Raw genomic sequence first — 12,500 nt, forward strand, 5'->3', positions numbered from 1 at the left:
AGTGAATGAAGTGTGCCCAGGCCCAGAGCTACTTTGCTGGGCATGACTGTGTTTGACGTCTTGGGCCTGGAAGTCTGGTAGTAGTAGTATGATTTAAAGGTACAAAGTGAATGAAGTGTGCCCAGGCCCAGAGCTACTTTGCTGGGCATGACTGTGTTTGACCTCTTGGCTCTGGAAGTCTATTTCTAGGCTTATATAAAGGGTCAAACTTCTTGAAGTGTGCCCAGGCCCAGAGCTACTTTGCTGGGCATGACTGTGTTTGACCTCTGGGGCCTGGAAGTCTGGTAGTAGTAGTATGATTTAAAGGCACAAAGTGATTGAAGTGTGCCCAGGCCCAGAGCTACTTTGCTGGGCATGAATGTGTTTGAACTCTTGGGCCTGGAAGTCTATTTCTAGGCTTATATAAAGGGTCAAACTTCTTGAAGTGTGCCCAGGCCCAGAGCTACTTTGCTGGGCATGACTGTGTTTGACCTCTTGGGCCTGGAAGTCTGGTAGTAGTAGTAGTAGTAGTAGTAGTAGTAGTAGTAGTAGTAGTAGTATGATTTAAAGGTACAAAGTGAATGAAGTGTGCCCAGGCCCACAGCTACTTTGCTGGGCATGACTGTGTTTGACCTCTTGGGCCTGAAAGTCTATTTCTAGGCTTATATAAAGGGTCAAACTTCTTGAAGTGTGCCCAGGCCCAGAGCTACTTTGCTGGGCATGACTGTGTTTGACCTCTGGGGCCTGGAAGTCTGGTAGTAGTAGTATGATTTAAAGACACAAAGTGATTGAAGTGTGCCCAGGCCCAGAGCTACTTTGCTGGGCATGAATGTGTTTGAACTCTTGGGCCTGGAAGTCTGGTAGTAGTAGTATGATTTAAAGGTACAAAGTGAATGAAGTGTGCCCAGGCCCAGAGCTACTTTGCTGTGCATGACTGTGTTTGACCTCTTGGCTCTGGAAGTCTATTTCTAGGCTTATATAAAGGGTCAAACTTCTTGAAGTGTGCCCAGGCCCAGAGCTACTTTGCTGGGCATGACTGTGTTTGACCTCTGGGGCCTGGAAGTCTGGTAGTAGTAGTATGATTTAAAGGCACAAAGTGATTGAAGTGTGCCCAGGCCCAGAGCTACTTTGCTGGGCATGATTCTGTGACCTCTTGGGTCTGGAAATGTGGTACTTTGAAGGATTAAAAGAGTGAAACGGTCTGAAGTGTGCGCAGGTGTAAAGCAACCTTGCTAGGCATGAAGGTGTGACCTCCAGGGCCTGGAAGTCTGGTGGTAGTAGTAGTATGATTTAAAGGCACAAAGTGATTGAAGTGTGCCCAGGCCCAGAGCTACTTTGCTGGGCATGACTGTGTTTGACCTCTTGGGCCTGGAAGTCTGGTGGTAGTAGTAGTATGATTTAAAGGCACAAAGTGATTGAAGTGTGCCCAGGCCCAGAGCTACTTTGCTGGGCATGACTGTGTTTGACCTCTTGGCTCTGGAAGTCTATTTCTAGGCTTATATAAAGGGTCAAACTTCTTGAAGTGTGCCCAGGCCCAGAGCTACTTTGCTGGGCATGACTGTGTTTGACCTCTGGGGCCTGGAAGTCTGGTAGTAGTAGTATGATTTAAAGGCACAAAGTGATTGAAGTGTGCCCAGGCCCAGAGCTACTTTGCTGGGCATGAATGTGTTTGAACTCTTGGGCCTGGAAGTCTATTTCTAGGCTTATATAAAGGGTCAAACTTCTTGAAGTGTGCCCAGGCCCAGAGCTACTTTGCTGGGCATGACTGTGTTTGACCTCTTGGGCCTGGAAGTCTGGTAGTAGTAGTAGTAGTAGTAGTAGTAGTAGTAGTAGTAGTAGTAGTAGTATGATTTAAAGGTACAAAGTGAATGAAGTGTGCCCAGGCCCACAGCTACTTTGCTGGGCATGACTGTGTTTGACCTCTTGGGCCTGAAAGTCTATTTCTAGGCTTATATAAAGGGTCAAACTTCTTGAAGTGTGCCCAGGCCCAGAGCTACTTTGCTGGGCATGACTGTGTTTGACCTCTGGGGCCTGGAAGTCTGGTAGTAGTAGTATGATTTAAAGACACAAAGTGATTGAAGTGTGCCCAGGCCCAGAGCTACTTTGCTGGGCATGAATGTGTTTGAACTCTTGGGCCTGGAAGTCTGGTAGTAGTAGTATGATTTAAAGGTACAAAGTGAATGAAGTGTGCCCAGGCCCAGAGCTACTTTGCTGTGCATGACTGTGTTTGACCTCTTGGCTCTGGAAGTCTATTTCTAGGCTTATATAAAGGGTCAAACTTCTTGAAGTGTGCCCAGGCCCAGAGCTACTTTGCTGGGCATGACTGTGTTTGACCTCTGGGGCCTGGAAGTCTGGTAGTAGTAGTATGATTTAAAGGCACAAAGTGATTGAAGTGTGCCCAGGCCCAGAGCTACTTTGCTGGGCATGATTCTGTGACCTCTTGGGTCTGGAAATGTGGTACTTTGAAGGATTAAAAGAGTGAAACGGTCTGAAGTGTGCGCAGGTGTAAAGCAACCTTGCTAGGCATGAAGGTGTGACCTCCAGGGCCTGGAAGTCTGGTGGTAGTAGTAGTATGATTTAAAGGCACAAAGTGATTGAAGTGTGCCCAGGCCCAGAGCTACTTTGCTGGGCATGACTGTGTTTGACCTCTTGGGCCTGGAAGTCTGGTGGTAGTAGTAGTATGATTTAAAGGCACAAAGTGATTGAAGTGTGCCCAGGCCCAGAGCTACTTTGCTGGGCATGACTGTGTTTGACCTCTTGGCTCTGGAAGTCTATTTCTAGGCTTATATAAAGGGTCAAACTTCTTGAAGTGTGCCCAGGCCCAGAGCTACTTTGCTGGGCATGACTGTGTTTGACCTCTGGGGCCTGGAAGTCTGGTAGTAGTAGTATGATTTAAAGGCACAAAGTGATTGAAGTGTGCCCAGGCCCAGAGCTACTTTGCTGGGCATGAATGTGTTTGAACTCTTGGGCCTGGAAGTCTATTTCTAGGCTTATATAAAGGGTCAAACTTCTTGAAGTGTGCCCAGGCCCAGAGCTACTTTGCTGGGCATGACTGTGTTTGACCTCTTGGGCCTGGAAGTCTGGTAGTAGTAGTAGTAGTAGTAGTAGTAGTAGTAGTAGTAGTAGTAGTATGATTTAAAGGTACAAAGTGAATGAAGTGTGCCCAGGCCCACAGCTACTTTGCTGGGCATGACTGTGTTTGACCTCTTGGGCCTGAAAGTCTATTTCTAGGCTTATATAAAGGGTCAAACTTCTTGAAGTGTGCCCAGGCCCAGAGCTACTTTGCTGGGCATGACTGTGTTTGACCTCTGGGGCCTGGAAGTCTGGTAGTAGTAGTATGATTTAAAGACACAAAGTGATTGAAGTGTGCCCAGGCCCAGAGCTACTTTGCTGGGCATGAATGTGTTTGAACTCTTGGGCCTGGAAGTCTGGTAGTAGTAGTATGATTTAAAGGTACAAAGTGAATGAAGTGTGCCCAGGCCCAGAGCTACTTTGCTGTGCATGACTGTGTTTGACCTCTTGGCTCTGGAAGTCTATTTCTAGGCTTATATAAAGGGTCAAACTTCTTGAAGTGTGCCCAGGCCCAGAGCTACTTTGCTGGGCATGACTGTGTTTGACCTCTGGGGCCTGGAAGTCTGGTAGTAGTAGTATGATTTAAAGGCACAAAGTGATTGAAGTGTGCCCAGGCCCAGAGCTACTTTGCTGGGCATGATTCTGTGACCTCTTGGGTCTGGAAATGTGGTACTTTGAAGGATTAAAAGAGTGAAACGGTCTGAAGTGTGCGCAGGTGTAAAGCAACCTTGCTAGGCATGAAGGTGTGACCTCCAGGGCCTGGAAGTCTGGTGGTAGTAGTAGTATGATTTAAAGGCACAAAGTGATTGAAGTGTGCCCAGGCCCAGAGCTACTTTGCTGGGCATGACTGTGTTTGACCTCTTGGGCCTGGAAGTCTGGTGGTAGTAGTAGTATGATTTAAAGGCACAAAGTGATTGAAGTGTGCCCAGGCCCAGAGCTACTTTGCTGGGCATGACTGTGTTTGACCTCTTGGCTCTGGAAGTCTATTTCTAGGCTTATATAAAGGGTCAAACTTCTTGAAGTGTGCCCAGGCCCAGAGCTACTTTGCTGGGCATGACTGTGTTTGACCTCTGGGGCCTGGAAGTCTGGTAGTAGTAGTATGATTTAAAGGCACAAAGTGATTGAAGTGTGCCCAGGCCCAGAGCTACTTTGCTGGGCATGAATGTGTTTGAACTCTTGGGCCTGGAAGTCTATTTCTAGGCTTATATAAAGGGTCAAACTTCTTGAAGTGTGCCCAGGCCCAGAGCTACTTTGCTGGGCATGACTGTGTTTGACCTCTTGGGCCTGGAAGTCTGGTAGTAGTAGTAGTAGTAGTAGTAGTAGTAGTAGTAGTAGTAGTAGTATGATTTAAAGGTACAAAGTGAATGAAGTGTGCCCAGGCCCACAGCTACTTTGCTGGGCATGACTGTGTTTGACCTCTTGGGCCTGAAAGTCTATTTCTAGGCTTATATAAAGGGTCAAACTTCTTGAAGTGTGCCCAGGCCCAGAGCTACTTTGCTGGGCATGACTGTGTTTGACCTCTGGGGCCTGGAAGTCTGGTAGTAGTAGTATGATTTAAAGACACAAAGTGATTGAAGTGTGCCCAGGCCCAGAGCTACTTTGCTGGGCATGAATGTGTTTGAACTCTTGGGCCTGGAAGTCTGGTAGTAGTAGTATGATTTAAAGGTACAAAGTGAATGAAGTGTGCCCAGGCCCAGAGCTACTTTGCTGTGCATGACTGTGTTTGACCTCTTGGCTCTGGAAGTCTATTTCTAGGCTTATATAAAGAGTCAAACTTCTTGAAGTGTGCCCAGGCCCAGAGCTACTTTGCTGGGCATGACTGTGTTTGACCTCTGGGGCCTGGAAGTCTGGTAGTAGTAGTATGATTTAAAGGCACAAAGTGATTGAAGTGTGCCCAGGCCCAGAGCTACTTTGCTGGGCATGATTCTGTGACCTCTTGGGTCTGGAAATGTGGTACTTTGAAGGATTAAAAGAGTGAAACGGTCTGAAGTGTGCGCAGGTGTAAAGCAACCTTGCTAGGCATGAAGGTGTGACCTCCAGGGCCTGGAAGTCTGGTGGTAGTAGTAGTATGATTTAAAGGCACAAAGTGATTGAAGTGTGCCCAGGCCCAGAGCTACTTTGCTGGGCATGACTGTGTTTGACCTCTTGGGCCTGGAAGTCTGGTGGTAGTAGTAGTATGATTTAAAGGCACAAAGTGATTGAAGTGTGCCCAGGCCCAGAGCTACTTTGCTGGGCATGAATGTGTTTGAACTCTTGGGCCTGGAAGTCTATTTCTAGGCTTATATAAAGGGTCAAACATCTTGAAGTGTGCCCAGGCCCAGAGCTACTTTGCTGTGCATGACTGTGGTTGACCTCTTGGCCCTGGAAGTCTGGTGGTAGTAGTAGTATGATTTAAAGGCACAAAGTGAATGAAGTGTGCCCAGGCCCAGAGCTACTTTGCTGGGCATGAATGTGTTTGAACTCTTGGGCCTGGAAGTCTGGTAGTAGTAGTAGTAGTAGTAGTAGTAGTAGTAGTAGTATGATTTAAAGGCACAAAGTGCTTGAAGTGTGCCCAGGCCCAGAGCTACTTTGCTGTGCATGACTGTGTTTGACCTCTTGGCTCTGGAAGTCTATTTCTAGGCTTATATAAAGGGTCAAACTTCTTGAAGTGTGCCCAGGCCCAGAGCTACTTTGCTGTGTATGACTGTGTGACCTCTTGGCCCTGGAATTCTGGTGGTAGTAGTAGTATGATTTAAAGGCACAAAGTGAATGAAGTGTGCCCAGGCCCAGAGCTACTTTGCTGGGCATGACTGTGTTTGACCTCTTGGGCCTGGAAGTCTGGTAGTAGTAGTATGATTTAAAGGCACAAAGTGATTGAAGTGTGCCCAGGCCCAGAGCTACTTTGCTGGGCATGAATGTGTTTGAACTCTTGGGCCTGGAAGTCTATTTCTAGGCTTATATAAAGGGACAAACTTCTTGAAGTGTGCCCAGGCCCAGAGCTACTTTGCTGTGTATGACTGTGTGACCTCTTGGCCCTGGAATTCTGGTGGTAGTAGTAGTAGTAGTAGTATGATTTAAAGGTACAAAGTGAATGAAGTGTGCCCAGGCCCAGAGCCAGGCCTGGGCAGCAGGGGGCGCTCCTGGCCATGCCCAGCGAGTTTCGTGCGAATCGGACCTGGTCCGGAAGAGATACGAAGGGAAAACTCATTACTCGTCGGGGTGGCACATCCAGGCTCTCGACCCTCCCAAAGCGTCCGACCAGGGTGCACCCTGCCGGGCATGGTTAGCCGCCAGCCCCCTTCCTGGAGGTCTGGTTGGCACGGGGTTTTGATTTATCGGTTTCATATCTCTGGGCTCCTTGGGAGCAGAAAGTCGGTTGAGGGCCCTTTGGAAAGAGCCGGGGCTGCCGTTTAACGCTGTCCAAGCGGCAGGCGAAGCGCACCCACCGTTTTTACGCTATGATAAAACCGCCGGGGCGGCAAACACAGGGCCGGTCGGGTTTGAAGACGAATATCTCTTCGGCCCTTGGGAGGAGAGAAGCAGCGCGGGTCACCTTTGAACGCGCTCGCTGCCAGGAACGTCTGGCGTAAAAGTTTCGTGGGAATCGGACGTTCCTAGGCTGAGAAGCGAGCGCCCGCCCTCGGGCGGTCGGGGCCCCTTTCTCATTCCCCGTCTGGGCTAAAAATACGAGGTCGGACCCGATGGACTCGGGAGACTGGAGAGTACCAGGGAGACCCTGGAAGCAGGCGACCCGACCCACGCTTCGCTGTCTCCTCGGCCCTCGGGAGTAGAAGCGCGGGGACGGTGGCGTGGGCAGCAGGGGGCGCTCCTGGCCATGCCCAGCGAGTTTCGTGCGAATCGGACCTGGTCCGGAAGAGATACGAAGGGAAAACTCATTACTCGTCGGGGTGGCACATCCAGGCTCTCGACCCTCCCAAAGCGTCCGACCAGGGTGCACCCTGCCGGGCATGGTTAGCCGCCAGCCCCCTTCCTGGAGGTCTGGTTGGCACGGGGTTTTGATTTTTCGGTTTCATATCTCTGGGCTCCTTGGGAGCAGAAAGTCGGTTGAGGGCCCTTTGGAAAGAGCCGGGGCTGCCGTTTAACGCTGTCCAAGCGGCAGGCGAAGCGCACCCACCGTTTTTACGCTATGATTTTTTAAAACCGCCGGGGCGGCAAACACAGGGCCGGTCGGGTTTGAAGACGAATATCTCTTCGGCCCTTGGGAGGAGAGAAGCAGCGCGGGTCACCTTTGAACGCGCTCGCTGCCAGGAACGTCTGGCGTAAAAGTTTCGTGGGAATCGGACGTTCCTAGGCTGAGAAGCGAGCGCCCGCCCTCGGGCGGTCGGGGGCCCCTTTCTCATTCCCCGTCTGGGCTAAAAATACGAGGTCGGACCCGATGGACTCGGGAGACTGGAGAGTACCAGGGAGACCCTGGAAGCAGGCGACCCGACCCACGCTTCGCTGTCTCCTCGGCCCTCGGGAGTAGAAGCGCGGGGACGGTGGCGTGGGCAGCAGGGGGCGCTCCTGGCCATGCCCAGCGAGTTTCGTGCGAATCGGACCTGGTCCGGAAGAGATACGAAGGGAAAACTCATTACTCGTCGGGGTGGCACATCCAGGCTCTCGACCCTCCCAAAGCGTCCGACCAGGGTGCACCCTGCCGGGCATGGTTAGCCGCCAGCCCCCTTCCTGGAGGTCTGGTTGGCACGGGGTTTTGATTTATCGGTTTCATATCTCTGGGCTCCTTGGGAGCAGAAAGTCGGTTGAGGGCCCTTTGGAAAGAGCCGGGGCTGCCGTTTAACGCTGTCCAAGCGGCAGGCGAAGCGCACCCACCGTTTTTACGCTATGATTTTTTAAAACCGCCGGGGCGGCAAACACAGGGCCGGTCGGGTTTGAAGACGAATATCTCTTCGGCCCTTGGGAGGAGAGAAGCAGCGCGGGTCACCTTTGAACGCGCTCGCTGCCAGGAACGTCTGGCGTAAAAGTTTCGTGGGAATCGGACGTTCCTAGGCTGAGAAGCGAGCGCCCGCCCTCGGGCGGTCGGGGGCCCCTTTCTCATTCCCCGTCTGGGCTAAAAATACGAGGTCGGACCCGATGGACTCGGGAGACTGGAGAGTACCAGGGAGACCCTGGAAGCAGGCGACCCGACCCACGCTTCGCTGTCTCCTCGGCCCTCGGGAGTAGAAGCGCGGGGACGGTGGCGTGGGCAGCAGGGGGCGCTCCTGGCCATGCCCAGCGAGTTTCGTGCGAATCGGACCTGGTCCGGAAGAGATACGAAGGGAAAACTCATTACTCGTCGGGGTGGCACATCCAGGCTCTCGACCCTCCCAAAGTGTCCGACCAGGGTGCACCCTGCCGGGCTAAGAGAACAGCCAGGTGAACCCTGGAGGTTCCGAACTCCAGACCCCTGGACCCGACGGCTCAGTCCGCCTCAGGTGCACTACAGAGGTCCTCGGGCTGTCCCTGAGTGCATTAAAACGGAAATCAGAATTACTCCCCCGGGTGGCACTTCCAGGCTCTCGACCCTCCCAAAGTGTCCGACCAGGGTGCACCCTGCTGGGCATGGTTAGCCGCCAGCCCCCTTCCTGGAGGTCTGGTTGGCACGGGGTTTTGCAAATAGGTCCCGTCGGGTATATGGGAGAGCAAAGAGAATCAATGGGGTCCAAGCACTAAATTCATCCAGTGGCGTTCTCTGGAAGCCCAAGGGGAGTCCGAGGGGTGTTCGGCCGGCAAGGGGAGCTCTCCCTCGGACACATGATCAAACGCCTGTCCCCTACCGGAAAGTGGTGTGCTCTGGATGCCCCCCCCCCCCCCCCATCCCCCGAGGGGGGTGCTTATCCCGCGAGGGGAGCCCTCCTCGGGTTAAGTGAACCATCATGCCGATTCCCCTATGGAAGTGGGCACATCCAGGCACACAGTCTGCTTTGCTCTCCCCGACCCGAGTGCGTCTGTTGGGCTGAGTGTACGCCCAGGCAACTGGATCCAATGGCTCAGTCCGCCGCAGCGTGCTTCGACGATGGGTCGTACAGCCATGCCACCAGGGTGGGCGTGTTTGTAAATGTACCAGTGGATTCTCGTCGGCCTGCCACATCCATGGTATCGACCCACCAGGCCTGTCCGACCAGGGGTTGACCCTGGACGGGCACGGTCTGTGGTTTGGCCCTTGTCCTAGATGAAATCGGGCACGGGGTTTTCTGGCCAGGTACCATCGGGTTACTGGGAGAGCGGCTTCGGTCTCCAGGTGAGACCAATGGTGAAGCAGCACGAGGCAATGGAGAGCATGCAAAGCGATGGGGAAGCCATGCACGGCAATGGCCACGAAAAAAAAAAAAAAATCACCACGGAAGGAACGTGAAGAACAAGGAGGAGTGTAGTGACACTGCCCAAAGCTGCCCGGTGTTGCAGGGGTCTATTGGTGTGTTGCTTCCTTGTTTGGTAGAGTGGAGTACCAGACCCGCCAGGGGTAGGCAAACCATTCCCCCTACGGTAAGTGAGGAGCCAGCCATTTGACGAGCGGGTGTCCACGTGTACGGGTGCGAGCGCTATCCCCCCACACGGGGTTAGGCCACGGCCTTAGGTGGACGTCTGCCGACCAGCCCCGGCTGATCCAGAACTTCTGATGTGGAGAGCGGTTTTGACAGATCCTCCCTGGTTCTAGCGGGTCAAGCCTCTGATGGGGGGTGGGGGTTATTTGTAACCCATCCCAGAACTCTCTGGGGGAGACTCAGACGGCCAGTCTGTCTACTCAGTTGTCCTATACTGGTGTCTGTGGTTTGGGAGGAAGGGAGTGCCCTGCTTTGTTGGCCTCCTCTTCAAACCTACCTGGGCCCACGAATCACTCTTCTTGGTTACATCACGAAACGTAGGTTGAGCGAGGCTAGGGGGGAGGGAATTCGACGAGGTCTTTCCCTTGTCCCCCCACCAGCGGCCCACGAAAATCAAAACGGCGTGAAGAGAGGGAACGCCGAAAGCACCTGGAGTCGGCCGTCCGCACCTCCGGAGGAGGTGGACGGGGTACGGTGCGGGCATGACCGGATGGGACAGCTTTGCATCAAGGTGAGAGGTCGGCGTCCGAAGGCCAGAGGGCGGTGCGCGAGCACGTTTACACTGGCCGCGGAAGCTGTCCTGGGTAGCCCTGTATGGCGTCTGGACCTGACGGCGCACGCACTTACAACCCGCTGCTTCCTAGCCCCCGGAAGGGGAGGCGGATGTCACTCGTGGTTCATCCCAGACCACGGTGCAAACTACCTGGTTGATCCTGCCAGTAACATATGCTTGTCTCAAAGATTAAGCCATGCAGGTCTAAGTGCACACGGCCGGTACAGTGAAACTGCGAATGGCTCATTAAATCAGTTATGGTTCCTTTGATCGCTCCACACGTTACTCGGATAACTGTGGTAATTCTAGAGCTAATACATGCAAACGAGCGCTGACCCTTCGGGGGATGCGTGCATTTATCAGACCCAAAACCCATCCGGGGGGCTCGGGCCCCCCGGCCGCTTTGGTGACTCTAGATAACCTCGGGCCGATCGCGCGCCCTCCGCGGCGGCGACGTCTCATTCGAATGTCTGCCCTATCAACTTTCGATGGTACCATAGTCGGCTACCATGGTGACCACGGGTAACGGGGAATCAGGGTTCGATTCCGGAGAGGGAGCCTGAGAAACGGCTACCACATCCAAGGAAGGCAGCAGGCGCGCAAATTACCCATTCCCGACACGGGGAGGTAGTGACGAAAAATAACGATACAGGTCTCTTTCGAGGCCCTGTAATCGGAATGAGCGTATCCTAAACCCATGCCCATTGGAGGGCAAGTCTGGTGCCAGCAGCCGCGGTAATTCCAGCTCCAATAGCGTATATTAAAGTTGCTGCAGTTAAAAAGCTCGTAGTTGGATGTCGGGAGTGGGCTGGCGGTCCGCCGCGAGGCGTGCCACCGCCTGTCTCAGACCCTGTCTCCCGGTGCCCCCCGGATGCCCTTGGCTGGGTGTCCGGACGGGGCTCGGAGCGTTTACTTTGAAAAAATTAGAGTGTTCAAAGCGGGCCCGCTTCTCGCCTGAATACCTGAGCTAGGAATAATGGAATAGGACTCCGGTTCTATTTTGTGGGTTTCCTGAACCAGGGCCATGATTAAGAGGGACGGCCGGGGGCATTCGTATTGCGCCGCTAGAGGTGAAATTCTTGGACCGGCGCAAGACGGACGAAAGCGAAAGCATTTGCCAAGAATGTTTTCATTAATCAAGAACGAAAGTCGGAGGTTCGAAGACGATCAGATACCGTCGTAGTTCCGACCGTAAACTATGCCGACCCGCGATCCGGCGGCGTTATTCCCATGACCCGCCGGGCAGCGTGAGGGAAACCACGAGTCTGTGGGTTCCGGGGGGAGTATGGTTGCAAAGCTGAAACTTAAAGGAATTGACGGAAGGGCACCACCAGGAGTGGAGCCTGCGGCTTAATTTGACTCAACACGGGAAACCTCACCCGGCCCGGACACGGAAAGGATTGACAGATTGATAGCTCTTTCTCGATTCTGTGGGTGGTGGTGCATGGCCGTTCTTAGTTGGTGGAGCGATTTGTCTGGTTAATTCCGATAACGAACGAGACTCCGGCATGCTAAATAGTTACGCGGCCCTCCGCGGTCGGCGTCAAACTTCTTAGAGGGACAAGTGGCGTTCAGCCACGCGAGATGGAGCAATAACAGGTCTGTGATGCCCTTAGATGTCCGGGGCTGCACGCGCGCCACAATGGTTGGATCAGCGTGTGCCTACCCTACACCGAGAGGTGCGGGTAATCCGCTGAACCCCATTCGTGATGGGGACTGGGGATTGCAATTATTCCCCATGAACGAGGAATTCCCAGTAAGCGCGGGTCATAAGCTCGCGTTGATTAAGTCCCTGCCCTTTGTACACACCGCCCGTCGCTACTACCGATCGGATGGTTTAGTGAGGTCCTCGGATCGGCCCCGCCGGGGCTCCTCGCGGGCCTTGGCGGAGCGCCGAGAAGTCGATCAAACTTGACTATCTAGAGGAAGTAAAAGTCGTAACAAGGTTTTCGTAGGTGAACCTGCGAAAGGATCATTAACGGGTAACGCTGTCCGGCGTGCCTCCTCTCCCGACCCCCTCGACTTCGCCGTCCCCCCGCGTCGGGGCCCAGGGTCGAAAGGGTCTTCGGGGTTGCTGTTACACGTGGTCGCTTGCAGGTCAGGCTGGACAGAAGGCATAAAGGAGGAGCCTAGTCCCTCCCACCCCTTCCTCGTCCTCCGCCTCTTCCTCCGCGTCGTCCTTCAGCACCCCCCCCCCGCAGGCCCCGGTATTCTCTGGGTTCCAGCGCGAGAGACGCGTCGTTCAAAAAACTCGGCGTCCCCGCTCGTCGGGCGAAGGCCGGTTTCCCCTCACCTTGCCGGCAGGAGAAGCGCCTGCGAGTCGAGCGGGTCGTACGGGTCTGTCCCGCGCCCTCCCTCTCGCTCGCACGGCCGCT

General features: G+C 53.6%; 1 non-coding gene across 1 annotated transcript; it reads left to right on the plus strand.

The window, feature by feature from the left end:
- Positions 1 to 10,272: 10,272 nt before the first annotated feature.
- Positions 10,273 to 12,103, plus strand: LOC145656720 (18S ribosomal RNA). The gene has a single exon (XR_014122316.1). It is a non-coding gene; the product is annotated as an 18S ribosomal RNA (ribosomal RNA).
- Positions 12,104 to 12,500: the final 397 nt, after the last annotated feature.

Source organism: Electrophorus electricus, unplaced genomic scaffold, assembly GCF_041902795.1.
Source record: "Electrophorus electricus isolate QZ-2024a unplaced genomic scaffold, ASM4190279v1 Scaffold88, whole genome shotgun sequence".
Taxonomy (NCBI): Eukaryota; Metazoa; Chordata; class Actinopteri; order Gymnotiformes; family Gymnotidae; genus Electrophorus; species Electrophorus electricus.